The sequence below is a fragment of the Myotis brandtii genome, unplaced genomic scaffold, assembly GCF_000412655.1.
Source record: "Myotis brandtii unplaced genomic scaffold, ASM41265v1 scaffold1018, whole genome shotgun sequence".
Classification (NCBI taxonomy): Eukaryota; Metazoa; Chordata; class Mammalia; order Chiroptera; family Vespertilionidae; genus Myotis; species Myotis brandtii.
The window spans coordinates 750311-767989 of record NW_005353397.1 but is presented as its reverse complement, the minus strand read 5'-3'; the positions used below and the strand labels follow the sequence as shown (position 1 = coordinate 767989).

The window sequence follows — 17679 nt, the reverse complement described above, 5'->3', positions numbered from 1 at the left end:
ACATTGGTAGGGGTGTTTTGGAGGAGAAAGCTTGAAGAGGATTAGAAAAGGCAGCTGGAAATGAAGATTACCTAAGGTACTACATCATAAAGCATGATAAAGTTTTCAAGTCTGTTAAATATAGTCATGCACCTTATTGACAACATTTTGCAAGGATGCCATAAAATTCTTTACAAAAAAATAATGGTTGATGATGGAGCAGTTGATGTATGACAGTGGTATACCTTATAAGACCAGGTGTGTAGTAGACTATACCATCTAGGTTTGTGTATGTGCATTCTATGATATTCGTAACAATGACAAAATCACCTAATGGCTCATTTCTCATGACATAGCCTCAACGTTAAGCAGTGTATAACTGTATATTAGAAGATGGTTATTAGTGATAAAAAATCTCCTTATTAATGGTAAATAAAAGAATTAAGATTTTGAAGAAGATATTTAGAATAGATTAGATTTTATGAGATATTGCATTTTATAGGGAATTTCTAATGAGAGAATTATAAAGTAAGAACATTAGATCTAATAAAGCTAAAAAGATCCTTCTCAGTGTTAGAGAAAAAAGTCAGCTTTAGGAAATGGTATGAGCAGAGGATGGAACCAGGCAGAGATCAATTCAGTCAGGGCTGAACCAGACAGTGCTTTATGTCAAAGTCATGAAATCAAAAGGTGTTCTTTAACACCTGACCTGTTACCTTTATACTTATAAAATCACCAAACTCTTCAAAAATGTCATGAATTGACACACATCACAGCACAGTACACCTGAGGAGAGATGCCATTCCTGTTCCATGTAGTTTTTAGTTTGTTATTCAAGACAAGAAGACAAAGGAACTATGTACTCCCTCCTCTGTGCTCTCATAGCACTCTGTGCCTTTCTCTACACCAGCATTTGTAACTTCATGTTCTAATTAGTTGTTTATGTCCCTAATAAACAACAAGATTAGAATGATTAAGGAAACAAGTCACCTTTGCATACCCAGCTGCTAGCACAGAATCTGGAATGTGCTTTCTCTCTTCCTATAAGTTTATAAAAAATATTAAAATTATATCGAAATTACATGCATATGCATACATATATATGTTTTCAAATGAATTTAAGCATAGAAGGAAGAAGGAAAAGTAAAAAGGAAAATAAAAGGGAAAGAGGAATTATTGAAGGAACAAAGGGTCCAATCCCAAAGGTTGGAAGTTTGAAAGCTAAAAAACACAAAAGGGGGAAATGCTGTGGGAGACTAGAACATAGATGAATTTAAAATTTAAAAAAAAACTTAGAGAGAATTAAACAAAAAGTTAGATCTTTCCAGATAAACTTTTGGTGAGTTTAACAGGGTCATTCTCTGAGATCTAAGAGCCCACACCTCCCTGGCAGCCAATGTAGGGTCGTACGCAGGTTACAGTGATGTTCTCCTTTTGTGAGATTTCTTACAGCTGCTCATTGAATGAGCCGAAATCTATAAATAAGGGCATCTCCAGACCCATTAGGCAGTGCATTAGTGTAACAATGGGATAATGTGTACAGTGCTTAAGAAGTGAAATCATTGGAAGAAAGGAAAAGTTTCAATTGGCATGCATCACAGAGGATCAAAAGCAGATCTGGCCATTTCTCAAACACAAAATGCCATTAAGAGTCTGTGATTACACCCTCCACTTTTCCACCTTATCTAGCAGCCAATTTTGTTCTACAAATCACTGTTCTATCTTAGGAAGAAAATGGTTACTGAATGAATGGTAAGGTTTTACCCATGTCTTCAAAGAACTCAATGTGGAGAGAGAATGAAAGAGAACAGAAGTTCTCCCTCTGAAATCACGCAATCAAACAAAATAACCAACTTTGCCAAAGAGACAACTCAACCAGGATAGTAGATAAAGCCAATTATCTTTTGATATAAAGAAAAATACAATTTGGCATTACTTACGTAAATATAGAGTAATGACAAAGGTAAAATTGTTTTGTTTTCAGGAAACCTGTGCTTTTAAAAAATTACTCTTTATATGTTTAAATTGAACATAATAATAAAAGAGAAAGCTTGAGACCTTAGAAATAAAGTATTTCCCTTTCCATTAAAAACAGAAAAGAAACCAAAGCTGGATGCTACTATGGTATATGTAATTTCAGAGTATTTTAATAGACAACATTTAAAATATAGGGCCTTCCACATTTAGACTATTTCAGATTTTCTGAGGACAATATTACACTTGAAGATTATTTATGAAGTATGTAATGAGTCAGCTCATTTCTCTCATTAATGGAAATCTATCAAGCACATATACAATATGTGATCCTATGCTGTTTTCTACCTTCCAAAATACACCTATTATAGGAAAAAGTTATCATTGCTGACTCTGCTGTGAATTATTAAAGAAAGCAATCTAATCTGTAAACATAAGCCTGCATTCTTTAAAGCTAGAAGAGTCTCACTTTAAGCAAAGGTTTTCTAAGTCCCTGAGGATTCAGGACAAACACTCAGGTTCATAAAACATCAATGTTCGAGCCTTAGAGTTCATCAATTCCAACTTCTCAAAGATACAGAAATCACAAACTATGTCTGACAGGCGACTATTTCAAAATAGCCTTACAGTTCAGAAATTCTTCCTTCAGCTGAGACCTTATCTAGAAAGTAAGAGATTTGAGCTCTGCCCTTGAATCCTACTTCTGCAGTGATGTGTGGCCTTGGTAACATGATTCGTCTACCCCCTGAATAGGGATATTAAGGTCTAATTGCAAACTAACTAAGTCACAGACAAGCAAATAAGGACATATCAGAGGGTTCTTGCTTCTACTCAATCAAGTGTTGTTGTTTTTTCCTGTTTGCATTCTCTGTTCTCTTCAAATCCCCATTCAAAAAAGTTCTACAGAATAGACAAAGTAAACAGAATGCTGCAGCTACATAAAAGCTTCACTTGAAATGGCAAAGCCATGAACTCCGGAGAAAGAGCAGCCCAGAGACCAAAGCAATGAGTCCTTTTGAGAAAGGGGACAACATTTTTGAAACACACTGCAGGTGATGTCAGGCTTCAAGAGAGGTGAATTCAGCCCTGATCAGTTTGGCTCAGTGGATAGAGTGTTGGTCTGTGACTGAAGGGTCCCAGGTTCGATTCCAGTCAAGGGCATGTACCTTGGTTGCGGGCACATTCCCAGTCGGGGGTGTGCAGGAGGCAGCTGATCGACGTTTCTCTCTCATTGATGTTTCTAGCTCTCTATCCCTCTCCCTTCCTCTCTGTAAAAAATCAATAAAATATATTTTAAAAAAAGAGAGGTGAATTCTATAAACCACAAATACCACCACAAATCAAAGAACAAATTTGTATGCATGCATAGTGTAGAAAGACATATCAGCACACACTGGTCTTTTCAGCCACACTTACACACAGAAAGCAATTTCTATAAATTTTGTTTTCTTATATAAGGGAAAGCAGACAATATAAAATTCTCTTATTTGTGCTGTTTTGTACATTTTTTTTTGTTCTGTACTCATTTTACACCTTGACCCAACCATGGAAAACATATTAAGCTACAAGGTGGAACATTTTCATTGTAGTGGGTGAATAACTGACCCTTAAATGGCTGCAAACTCTGGTAAATGAATCATCTATTTCCCACAAAACCCTGATTAGAGCTCTTTCATCTATGGAAATTTACCTGCAATAAAACCCAGATCAGCCCACATCCAGCCTGAGCCAGTTGCTCATCCTGTTTAACATTTCTCCTCGTAGGGTCACGAAGAACATGTTAGTTACTCTTTAAACTAATGTGCTCTTAATGAAGCCATTTCGACATGATGAATAAAGCATTAGCTCTGTGGTCATGGTTGCCCAAGGATTTACAGACTTAGCAGGCCACCCCACCTCCTATGAGTTGCCCCGGGCTAGAGACCTTGTTTTCTCTTTCCCTAAATGACCACCTACATGCTCTGTAACCAGTGGGCTCCCTGGGACGGTTGGTTTTGCTCTGAGGAACTCACAGGTGTCGTTATGTTATGCAAGTGAGTTCCTCAGGGGAGGGGTATTGCGGCACAGTGCCTGAGGGAAGTGCATGTGCAGTGCAATACCCAATTGGAAAGTTCTAGCCTGGCAAGAAGCATTCTGTGGAAACACGTCAACCCTCTGGTGCCCCTGGCTGTGTTCAGCAAGATTCAACCGGAAGTGCTCAGACAAGCAGATGGCTTGTGGGGCCCAAAATTTCTTGAGACTTGGGGTGAAGGTGGTTCTAGCGCCAAGGACATTCACGATTCAGAAGCTAATAGGAAGACTGTCCTGGTTCTTTCTTGGTGAAAGTGTTTATGCTCTAGCTGTTTTGGAGGTCAGGCCTTACCATCAGAAGTAAGGCTTGTCCACATACAGTGGTCCCGGCAAGGCTTACAACACAGAACACCTCCATGAAGGTTCCTGCTCCCCAAAGAGGAGGGTGTAAAATAAATGCTGATGGGAAGGTTCCAGCACTGGAAAAGGTTGAAGATCGCTGTAAACACTGCTGCTACAGCTATAACTCCTTCTGCACTCCTTTTCTATCTTGGTTATAGACTTCCATAAAAAGGTGAAAATGTGCTGCTCTCTACCCCACCTTCTCCCATGTTAACTCATTCTTCCCATCTGTAGGAGACAATATTTGCCTCTTAAAAAATGTCATATAGAAATCCTTTCCTAGAAGGGAGGGTTAAGCTTCTCAAATAGAATCTGTTTCTACTCCAATCTTCCAGACCAAGGACTCATTGGACCCTGGGAAAGTAGCCCATTTTTCTAACCATGGTTGTATCAACAACTAGACCCATATGACAGGAGGTCTATAAAAATGTTGGAGAGCTGAAAATGTTGTGGCAATGAAACATGAGTTATCAAAAACAAATGATTATTTAATAAAATTCCTATAAGTTTTGTATCATGACAACTTTTCTAATTATCAAATTTAATACTCATGTTGACATTATTATAGTTGAATATCATTTGTAAGTGGGGCTTTCTCACTTTGTAAATAATTCCTGAGTCTGGACAATTATGGAGAAATCAGAGCTTGTTTTAAATAAAAAGAGTAACTTGTAGGCAAATAATTTCAAAAGCAAAATTATAAAAATCTTGTCCAAATGTCCTTTAAACAAATGTCAGATGTAAGTGCATTCCACAAGTTTGATATGTGTGGTGAAGTCTGCAAAAGTAAAGCTGCTGCTGCCTGAGCCCACGGAGGCTAAACGGCTGGTCTGAGGCACCGTCTGTGTCCTTCCTGCCTGCTACACGTGGGATAAACAAATCTATCATTCCCCCCAAATTCGCCAAACTTGGATCAAGTGCTATCCTAGTTACTTATTCATAGATTACTTACAAATTATCAGGGGAAGGTGGAGAAGCAAGCAAAAAAATGACCCTAAAGAACACAGACGTGAAAGAAAAACATCTGGCCAATGGTACCAAATGTAATTTCATGTTAGCTTAGTGTAATCATATTTATTTATGGTTTTATTATTTATAAAAAATTAGGCTGAATGTGCTTTGTGGGAATGACAGTATGTTGCTATTGCTACTGTGGTTTATTATTTTCACAGCTAGATGGCTTAAACTCAATCTAAACAAATATTGTAAAAGAATTCCCACTAGCATTGTCACATTTCTTCCTTTCGAGTCGATGAAAAAGACCTGTTTTCAAGTCCTGTGATGTTCTCACTCTTGTGCAATTCTAAATTTTATGGTTGATTATGAGATACTGTTTATTATAAAATAATGGCTAAGAAAACAACTGTCAACTAGTGGTGGTTAAACAGTGCGGTGTACCAAGTGATGGCATTTGAGAAGTGCAGTGGCTGTCAACTCCAGGCCTTGAACATTGAGCCATTAGGATAATTACTCTATTACTTGCACAATGAAGTAGGCATGTATTCATGTACTGATCCAACATATCAACCTGGCACAAACTCTACAACACCAATAGTTTTATTAATAAGCTAAAAAAGGTTGACATAACAATATTTACATAATCAACCTTAAACTAAATGTAGCATTATTCCAGACTTCTCACAGTGCAATCTCTGCACACCAAACTCTTACTTGAATAGCAGACATCATCTTCATTCAGACATATTCCCCAAACTCTTGCTACCAATCCTAGCTACCAGCTAATTTAACTGTCCTTTTGTCTAGCAGTGAAATTTGCATGAAAATACAGTGACACAGTTCTTTTCAATCTGAGAACAAACATTAATATACATTAGGTAGATGGGAACTAATATTCTTTATAAGGACATTTTAATTTTAAAAGGTATTATTACTAACACTAATACTTGTAATGAGTTAAAAAGCTAAAGTCATAAATTACAGGAGAATATCATCCCCTTATCCCTTCCCCCAGAGGCACCCACTGGGAAAATAGCTTACTACATAATAGTGCCACATAATTGATCTTATGAAAACTCACAACAACCTATGAGATAGATGTTATTAGCAACTTTTTACGAAAGAAGAAAAACAAAGATTCAGAAAGTTAAGACTTTGGGTCATTTACCCAAGGTCACAAAGCTAATGAATAGTAGGGCCCAGGGTTCTGTTTGTCTTGGCCTGGACCTCTATTGTTCTAGATTTGGGGAACTAAGGTTTTCTCCAGCAAAAAGGCAGACAAGGAAGTCCTTCTTGGTTTGACTGGCTCTAAAGGGAGAGGAGTCTGGGGTAAAAGGATTAATTCCTTGCCCTGGGGATGCATTCACATAACAGATGTGTATTTAATGCTTACTCAATGCAGATCACTGTGCTTGAGATCCGCTATGTAATGGTGATTAAGACATAGACCCCGGCCCTGGCTGGTGTGGCTCAGTTGGTTGAGCGTCATTCTGTGCACCAGAAGGTCCCCGGTTTGGTTTCCCATTAGGGCACACACCTAGGTTGATCAATGTTTTTCTCTCTCCCTTCCTTCACTCTTCAAGGTGTTTGCAAATTCAAAAGCGTTAGCAGACTTGAGCTTGCTACAGTGTGCATAATAGATACTCACAGGAGCCTGCCTAGTATAAGAAAACAACAACTAGATTCTGAATATAACTACTCATTAATGTATTGCTGGGCTTGCAGGAAGGAAGGAAAGTTACTAAGATTACTCCATCCCCCTTCCATTCCCCACAAGAAAGAAAGACAAGTAGAGGAGGAGCTGCTGTGAGCAGTAAGGAAACATGAAGCCAGAGATGCTTGGAGGGAAAATGCCAGCATCAGCACTGAGCCAGGAGACAGCCTGCGGTGGCAAGGTAGAGCCGGCTGAGGATCCCATGTGATCAGGACCTGGAAGCTTTGTTGTCTTTGCATGGCCCTTACCCCAGGCCCGGTCAGCCATCCTAACCCCTCTACTTCAGTCATAAAAGTGGGCAAGGAAAAGAATCTGAGCAAATCAGCACAAATCACTGCCAAAAAACATCTCAAGATCCATGCTTTATTGAGTAGCACATTTTTCTTAAAGTCAGAATATTGATTGCACATTAGAGAAAAGGAGAGGGGGAACAAATGTGTAAGACGTCCACCTAGGGTTGATCTGTATGTAGCCTGGGAGTTTCAATGGGCTAGAGTTTATCAGAAAATCTTACAGACGCCTTAGCCCAAACTGGGCTTAATTTTGTCTGAATACATCTATTGAGGGTAAATCTGTGGTTTAAGCTGAGAGGTTGGTATAAACATCACTGCCATCAAGGACTGCCTGGAACTCTTCTCCCTGTGCAGACAGCTCCTTCACCAACACCAACACTTCTCTCCTTAACAAAATATAGTAGTGAGAGATAGGAGGGCAAGGTGGGAAGGCTGGTCAGGGCAAATGAGTGGGACGCCTGGGAGGTAAAGTCGGATTACTAACTCCTTTTCCCACCCGCTTTGTGCCAGAACCCCTTCCCATCCTCGTCCCACCACTTCTCCCCAACACAGTGTCTCTCACACAGCCGTCTAATTACATTGTCAGCTAGCTACACGGCAGGCCTGGCCTTGTTCTCCTTTCTGCCAGCCAACAGGAGCTAGAGAGTAGGAAGTGGAGGTACTATGGAGCTCGGCAGAGCCACGAGCTACGTAAACCAGAAATCCCAACTTCTAATTCCTGTTTCAAGGGGACACCAACCTACTGGAGGTTCTGGAAGCACAAGAGTCCACGTTACTGTGGGATGTACATCTGAATCAAAGTCTCCCTGTGTTCTAATCAGATTCATTACCATTTGACACTTAGCTTTTTCATTCCCAGGAAAGACATTCTTAAGCCCTGAGAGCTGATGTGGGGACACCCCTTTTTCTGCCTCTCCTATTAAAAGGTGCACAGCAGTGTGGCAGCACAATTTGCATATCATAGGAGAGCTCCTGTCACAAGTTCCCTGTGGGCCAGTTTCCTGAGCTTTTCCACTTCATGCCTTCAACCCTCCTCTCACAAGTTATTTGAGGGGCTAAACGCATAACGCCCTTTGAAGAGCTGAAGGAAATGACACGTAACTGGCAACACTGTCAGACATTTTGATAGTTAAATCCAGCCCTTTAGCTAGGTTCTCATACAGGAATTCTTTCCATTACAAAATAGCAGCAAGAACTCCATGCAGGACAATTTCGTAAGCATATCTTCCCCCGCCCCCCCCCTCCCCCCAAAAAGTACATATTCTAATCTCTCTGGTTTTTTTCTATCAGCATTTTGGTTTAATTCATTGTTGGTGTAAATGGCACCAGACTAATAAATTAGGTGGTCTGAGCCTTTGTGTGGCAGGGTTTCACTGTAGCATCGCTGTAAACTCCTGTGGTCCAGTAGATCAAACAGAGGGGAAAGCTAGTAATCTTGCTGTCTTAATCCAGCAAACAAAATTCAGAACAACAGCCAACAATGGCAGGATGTTTTGGATATGTTTTGTGCCCTTAGATCACACACCTGGGAACCAAGGAGATGAGCAAACCATTTTAGGAAGGGCAGCAAATTAAAGAGAGACTGTGAATTAATACTGAAAACGTGATGCAGAATAAAATAGAGGTTATAGTCCTATCCTTCCAATCAGAGCTGTATTGAGCACAGATTGTTTCTGAATTTGCAAGCGCCTTGTTGCGTTAAATTGCAAAATTTAGTTTATATGAGGATAAAGGTGACATCCGAAATATATTAAATGTAATCCAATGGTTATAAATTTACATATGAAATCCAGAAACGTCTATTTCCTCCCTGCCATGTGATCACAGTTTTGGTGTATGTGCAAGCAGCGGGGCTCAACATGGAGGTAACCAAAGCAGTTGGTGCAAAGCATTGCTAATCTTGTCCATTGCAGCAGACAACATGCACAGTACTAGTAAGTGGTAGGTGACTTATGTCTCTCTCATGCGGATGGAGAGGTGTTAGAACTAGAACAGAGAAGTAGCTAAGTGAGCCGACTACTCTTCCGTTTCCTCCCTTTACCTGAAACAAAAACAATGGACCAGCTATTAGTGAATAGCACATTTAAAGTTTGCTGAGAGGAAGAAGGTAGTAGCAGTAACAAGATGCTGCGGCTAACAGAAGATGGTCCATTTACCTACATACACTGAAACTAAATTGGTAAACTGCAGCATATTGGGTCAGGCGGTCTTTCTATTTATAATTTTTTTTTCCTTTTTTTGTTCTTCAAAGAACACCTTTGTAGATATGGGTGTTTTAAAATTCTGATCAGAATTGGCAGTAGGAAAAGAGCTGGGGAAATAATGGAGATTCCAATACTTATGTGATACATTCACAAACCCTATGAATTTTTAATGAAGGGACCATGTCCACAATTAGATTTGAAATGAGCTTTTCTTTATGGGTGCTCTTATGGTAAGTGAGGTGTGCATGAATTTTACTTTATATTCAGTAAATGACACAAGTGTAAAAAGCACCATGATGTAATAGAAAATAAAAGCAAATTATTGATTGTTCACAGATTTTCCTTCTCCTAGATTTACAGAAGTATGGCAGTTTTTAAATTTACATTTCATTTTATTTAAATGTCACATATATGCCAAGGAACTCAGTGCATTTTCAAACAGTCATGACCTGAAGCTGTCCTTTTGTATCATATGGAAATTTTTTTTATTTGTTTAAAACTGAAAAAAAATGTTAAAATTTAGAACTTTGGGGAGAAAGATATTAAGGTTCCCCATCTGTAAACTGAGCCATCACAATGAATATAAAAATATTTAATAGTATAGAAGATAAGAAAATAGAGTGGGGTGATGGCAATTTAATTTGCATTTTGAGGCTAAAGCTGATCTCTTGTCTTCAGATGGCTTAAGTTTCTAGCACCACAGAAACATGCACAAACAGCTTCCCATCGCTCTTGGACGGCCTCCAAACTCCTTCAGAATCTGCCTTCTGGTCACCTTGGCAACCTCAGTTCCTACGGCTTTCTGTCCCCTAGAGCTTCCAGAACACAGGGCTTATTACTCTTCCTTGAGCCTGACAAGCATTGTCCTCCCTCAGTGACTTTGCACTGTGGTTCCTCTAGATACATGTACAACCACCCTGCTCGCTCCCCTCAGTCCCTTCTCTGCTGAAATATCACCCTGTGCAGGCAGGCCTTTCCTGACCTTCCTAAAATAGCATCGTCACTTACCTCTGTCCTTCTACCAGCTCTATTTCTCTATAGGATTTCTCAGTCTCAGAGGTCATATTACATAATTATTTCTTTGGTAAGTTGGTCTGCCATAAGGGCAGGCTGACTTTTAAAATTTTTAAATAGTTTTTCTGCAACATCACCATCAGCCAAAACAGTGTCTGGCACACAGATACCCATGCTCCCTCCCCTTCAACAAATTCACTGAGCAAATATTATGAGTGTGTATGTTGCATGTGTGTACACATTTACACATACACACACACAAACATATATATAAATACTGTATTAATTGTGTTTTCTATTTTCTGTATCTCCGGATGCTTTGCCATCTGGGGACTTGCTGACACTATAGAGTTAGCCCATTCCTAGAGACAGCAAACAATGCGCCTGGAAGCACACCCTTCCAATGCAAACCAACTTTCCAGAGCACATCCCCTCCATCAGCTCCTTTGTGGGGCTCACACCGGCCACTATCCCCAGGGCCAGGTCCTAGACATATAGAGTCAGCCCTGTACCTCAGAACCATGGAGTTATTCAGACTAGCCAATCCTAAACCGCATACCCTGCTTCGCCTCTGCTCTCCTTGGGAAGCCACAATAAGACCTCTGGCCAACCTTTTCCCATCACTCCCTCGACATCCTGACTGACCCTTGACCCTGGTGCCTCCGATGCGGCCTTCTGTGGTGTGGCAGGTCCTCTCCTCTTAGGAACTGTAACAAACTATCTTTTCTTTTTTTTGTTTTTGTTAATCCTCATCAGAGGATATTTTCCCCATCACTTTTCAGAGAGAGCAGAAGGAAGGGGTGGGGGCGGGGAGAAGGAGAGAGAGAGAAACATCGATGTGAGAGAGACACAGTGTCTGGTTGCCTCCTGCACACACCCCAAACTGAGGCGGGGAGCAGACTCTTGATGGGGAATCCAACCTGTGACCCCTTGATGCATGGGCCAATATTCTAACCACTGAACACACCGCCAAGGGCACAAAATATCTTTTCAACAGCAATCTTGTCCTGGTCTTTTGGCTTCACCATAATGAAGTCTGTATTTTAAAATGCACATATACAAATTTGTTGAATGACTCAATTAAACATGAAATTCACTGTATCTTCAGGAAAGGGATATGTAATCATCACCAGGAGTTATGGTTTCCCTGGACTCACAAGAAAGAAAAAGACTGTGACAATTTCAGGATTTATATGTAATTTAGCCCTCATCTTGGCTCTGAGACGGATTGTTTTTGTGGTTATTATTGTTGACTTCTATTTTGAACCTCAAGCTTTTTTGGGGGGAGGGGGCGGGGGTTAGACACTATTAACTCAAGGGAGCAGCAACCCTGCCTTGTTCTTTTAGCCAGACACAAATAATTAACAGTAGATAGCAAACGCCAATAAATTGTCAATAAAACATATACAAGTTTATGTTCTTTCAATATAAGGAAATAATAAGGCCTACCCATAATTTTCTAAATTATAGCGAGCTCTAAAAATAATGAGGACACAGTCCCACCACTTGAAGTACTCAGGGAGGTTTTATTTTTGTGTTTTGTTTTTTTAAACACATCAGAGCACAGTTCTCTTTTCATTCCAAGAAAATATAGTTCATGTTGTTCCGTGGCCCGTGGGCAGATGCCTTGACGTTCCCTGCTGGAACGCACCTCAGGCGGGGCGGAGCCTGGGCCTGACAGCTGTGGAAACTGATCCTGGAAACTGACCTTTGATGCCCCCTCATAGAGGCTCAGAGGAATGTGCTGGGTGGTTACCCATTCTTTGCACCTGGGAAGGTGGAAAGCCTGAGGCTGGGGTTTTCAGCACAGTCAGGAAGGGCCAGAGGGATATGAAGACATCCACAGGCATGGCAGAGAGAGCGCCCGCATGGGCTGGAGAGGGGTTCGCCCCTGTCAGTCGCTGTCTTTGGCAGGAGAGCCCTCACTGGGCTTCACCAGGCAGGGAGCCTGGCTCTCTAAGGGGGAACGTGCCATGAAGCCTCCCACTCTATGCAGCTGTCTTCCTGCAGGCACACCATTGCTCCCGTGCTTACATTACACAGCTCTTTCCAACCACGGTCACCCTGCTGACAGCCACATACTCCCGATGGAGAAGCCTGACCCTGCTTAAGGTATTAGTAATATTAAGAGAATATCACCTTGCTTTCCAAATAAATTCAAGGATTAAGAATTTGCATTAGAGGAGACAGGAGAGTTCTCTCTGGCCCATCAGCCTTCCTTTCTCACCAGGGGTGCACACTGCCTCCTACATGTCCTCACCCATGGCTGCTCCCTGTGAACATGGATCCCCCTTCTCTTCTCTATGCATCCTTCCCTTCAGGCTCACATCAAGGCCCACCCTCTCTGTGAAACCTTACAATCCAACCTGTTATGACTGCTTGCTCCTTCTATCTCCAGAATTCCTCAAGGGTGGTATGTCCTAGAATTTAATGTGTGATGTGGAATCATTAATTTAATTTTTAATAGTTATGTTTACTTTGAGCCATGAAATCAATGTTTTCGTGGATTACAAAAATTGTCAAATATTGGCAGTTTCACATAGTTCAAATTAATATGTTCCAGAAAGAAGGGTAAGATTTTGCTGATATTATTGCTTAGAAAGAGGCTAAAATAGATACTTTCCTGAGTTTTATATAAAGAAATAAGTAAATAAATATTCTATTGGTACAGATACAGCAAAAATAACTAAGCTGGTATCCACCATCAAACTACAGAACAACAGCATGTTGGCAAGCAGTGTTCTTTATGCCCTTTTCCATTTAACATGACCCACTTTCTTGTGGTTATTTTCTATGTGCGTTTTCTCTCCGACTAGTTTCCCAGACATTGAAAGGCAGGGAGCAATCTGAATGATCAACTTCGTAGCAGTCACAGCAGACAGACCTGTGAGAGGGACTTGTTTGGTCACTTATGATGATATCTCTTTAGGAAACACGATTTGTTCTCCTTGTTATTTATTCTCACACTGAAAACTGACGGGCCATGCTGTTCTGGCCAGGAAGCTTTAGACCAGAAGCACTTTAAAACTCAGGCCTCTGAGTAGCACAGCACGTCAGAAACTGCCCCAAAGTATTAAGATGCCGTGTGGTCTGTTGGAGGAAACATGAGTTGACCATCTGGACTTGCTATATTTAGCAGCATAATATGCAATCTCCTCCACGTCCCAGTTCTAACAGACAATGTCACAAACAGGTGGAAGAAAAAAGACTGTGGGAGCCAGATCCTCCTAAAATATCCTCTCAGCACCTGTCCTCTCAGCATAGCTACTGACCACTGCGGCCAGCACCAGGTCCAGCTAAAGACTGTCCTGTAAACTATGCGGCCCTAAAATGTTGGCGGGGGGTGGGGGGGAATGACTCATATTTCAAGACATTAACTAATGGGACTCATACATTTCTCTTTTAAAAATGTATAACATTTTAAATGCAGTTGGTATTCTGAAAGCTATTGTAACTTATGCTGTTTTTCAAAAAATTCAGTAAAGAAAAACAAGTATTCCTACGAACCAGTCTTTATTGCCATTTACAGAATGATATGTCTCCACAGTAGGAGCCATCACTAGATGCTGAAACCAATTATGTTTTTAAGATATTGTAGAAATGTGTAATGAGGAGAAGGGAAAGCATGGTTTTCGTCTGGGTGTCAGGGAAGTACCACAGCAAAGACAAATACGGACTGAGTGTTGAAAGATAAAAAAGACCTCAATAGGAAGAGGAAGAGGGAAAATGAGCAGGCATCTGAAGAAGGGACGGCAAACCCCAAGGTGCGAAATAAAGAGTGTGTGGAGGCCACTGGGAGGACACAGCTGGCTCCTCACTCTCTCACATTTAAGGGAGCTTATTCAGATCACACTGCTCTTCATATCTATATAATGACAATGGTAGCTTTAGTCTCTAAAAGGCTGCTTTGAGGGGAATGTCAAGGGATTTAAATTCATACTTCCTACGTAAAATGTTTTTCTACATAAAGATGCTAGCTTATCAACTAGAAACCAAAGTGAGCTTTTTAATAAAAGATAGACTGAAAAGATTAGAGAAGTCTTGACAATATAAACATGTATTTACTCACCAACTCATAAAATACTAAAACTAGGATTTTACTGCTCAAAGCATGAAGGAGATCATTTTAGTAGAAAGAAAATAAAGTACGTTTTTACAGCATAGAGAGTAATCTCAGAATTCATTAGCCAAGAGAACAAAAAATACACAAGGTATCATATATTTTAAGACAGTTTTAAATAAAGTCAGGGAGAACAGATTTAAAGTGGTTTACTTAAAAAATAGGTTAGGAATGACAGGAATCTGTTTGCAATATTTAAGGACTGGGAAGAACTACATAATAACTGTAATATTGACCAAGTGTAAAAAAAAGTCAATAACAGCATGAAGATGACAGGACTCTTAGAAGAAAGTTGCTATATCAGCCTGGCATTCATAATAGTGAGGACAGAGAACATTAATTCTAACCAGATTCATGCCATTGATTTATGAAAAACAATTTAAAAAGTCAGCAAACTTTTATGGTCATAATGTAGTGAATGAAGAGGGGATGTCACTATAGAAATCACCATGTCTTTACGAGAACTTCTCTTACAAATTCTGATTCCCAAAGGAAGAAAAATAAATTGAAACAATTACAGAAAAGTAAAAACAGTCGCAAAAGGGCAGGAGGACAGGAAGAAGACTTAGAACAACACTGGAGAGGCCTAGATCCAGAAGGACCGGGACTGAACATTTTGAAAAAAATATCAGAGCTACTACTTGGAATATATTTTAAAATATCTGAAGAGAAGGAATAAGGAAAAATACAAATACCTTTTGGGAAGGCCACTAACAATAAATAACAAAGATGACAGAATTGCTCAACTCCCATTTTGTAAGTCTCTTTCTGCAAGCAAAATAATCCACAAACAACGCAATCATGAAGTGTCAGCCCAAGATGGTGGTGGGAGTGGAGAGAGGGAAGACGGTAGAGCTAGAAGCAGATATTCTCAGAACAAGCAGCAAGCTTACACTTGCAAGGTGATATGCTACTACGTCAAATGCTACCCACTCTCTTACAAATCTGAGTTTGCAGCACATTTATCAGGATTAGGTTATGAGACCTTGAGAACTGGTAACTTTGGAAACTGCCCATAATGACTATTGGAATTCCAAAGTTGGGTGTCAGTTTTGGAATGACAACTTACTAGCTTGTGACTTGGGAAAAAAAAAGATGAAAGTAATCTTCACATATTAGAAAGAAAGCTAATATAGGTGCTGGTCTAGATGTTATAAGTAATATGCCAAAGAAGAATTAGAACCAATGAGTAGGGGAATGGCAAATTGGTTTCAGGTTCCTTCATTCTTTTCCCATTCACTCAGTGAATATTTAGTAAACTCCTTCTGTGGGTAGCACCATTTTAAGTTCTCTGCAAAAACAAAACAAAACAAAGCTCTTTCCTAAAAAGGGAAGGGCAGACAGATAGGTCAGTATAGAGGCAGGTACGTAGATAAATGGGTACATTAATTAAAACACAGGTTAATATAAAGAACACAATGAAAGAACCAGTCAACTCTGCCAGTGAAGTAATTTTAGATTTTCCTGAAGGATGGATGGTGAAAATCAGGGGCATAGGGATTATAAATATTAAAAAGAAATAAAAAGGTATTTTAGGCATCAACAACACTATGAGCACGGACACTTAGGCGAAAAGTGTATGGCATGATGTAGAAAAGTGAGTAGTTTTGTTTGGCTAGAGAGTTTAAGGGGCAAATGGTGAAATGAAGAAGAACGACACTGACATTGACCAGGGCCATGCTGAAAAGTTTAATTCTCATTGGCAACGGGGACCCAACAGAGTACTGTAAATTTGGAGTAACAGGATCACATTTGTAATTTAGAATGATAACCTTACAGAAATGGAGTGTAAACTCACAGGCACAGAAGCTCGAGGAGACATAACCTTTTCCAGATAATTAGCAGAGACCAGGCAAATTGAGGTAACAGTAGTGGAGGTGGAGGGAGCGAATAGATTTGGGAGATATTTCTGGAAATTGAAACCAATAGGATTTGAGCAATTGGAATTTGGCGATGATGGTCCAAGAAGGTATACTCAAAAACTATTCATAGCTTTCTCACTTGGGGACTTGGTAGATAAAAATAGGAGATTTCCAAGGCAAAAGAACTGTTTTAAAGTGATTTCTTTAGTTCATTTTGGAATGAGAAAATGTGAGCTTTCTACAGAGCAATCATATGCTTCTATCACTGAACTTATATAATACGTGAAAGCATGTCTGTCCCCTAGCAGATATCCACTGTCTCAGTAGCCATAGAACTAGCCTCTGTGCCTGGTGCACAGCCTCTTAATGTTTCAAGGACATTAGAGTCAGTTGAGAAGGTTCTTACAAATACATATGCTGGTCTCCAGCCCCAGCAGATTCTGATTCAGTGGATCTGATGGGAGGTCCAGGTATTATTTAAAAAGCTCAAGGAGATTCTGATGTGCATCAAAATTTGACAACCACTGTCATATATATTCAATAAATAATTGATTAATTAATTAGAAAAAGAAATTGAAGGAGAGAAGGCTTCTGGAGTTCTTGAAGTAGCTGGTTGACCTATACTTAACAGTTTAGTAGTTTTTAACGTTAAATTATCTAATCTAATAATAGACAAACATGGTAATTGACCGAACCTTCGCTACGCTTCCCATTGGCTAATCAGGGTGATATGCAAATTAACTGCCAACTAAGCTGGCGGTTAACCTCCAACAAAGATGGCGGCAAATTTGCATACTGCAGGCAGGGTAGGACAGCGCAAGCCGCCATCCAGGCCCCCGTGTGCGACCTGGGGGCAGGGGCTCAGGCAAAGCGATCGCTGATCGCCTCACCCAAGCCCTCGCCTGCCCACCGGAGACACGTCCCAATGCCACCCAGGGGCGGGTGAGGGCTGGGGCAAAGGCAAGCGGTGCGGATCGCCTCGCCCGACCCCTCGCTCGCCCACTGGAGACACGCCCCAATGTGATCCGGGGGCGGGCAGGGGCTGGGGCGAAGGCAAGCGGTGCAGATCGCCTCGCCCGTCCACCGGAGACACGGGGCCCACTGAGAGAGAGAGAGAGAGAGAGAGAGAGAGAGAGAGAGGGAATTTTGC

General features: G+C 40.5%; 1 protein-coding gene across 3 annotated transcripts in view; it reads right to left on the bottom strand.

Annotated features, from left to right (window-relative positions):
• ENOX1 (ecto-NOX disulfide-thiol exchanger 1) overlaps nt 1-17679 on the bottom strand; it is a 564230-nt gene that overhangs the window by 225722 nt on the left and 320829 nt on the right. The gene's annotated exons all lie outside the window — the stretch shown is intronic.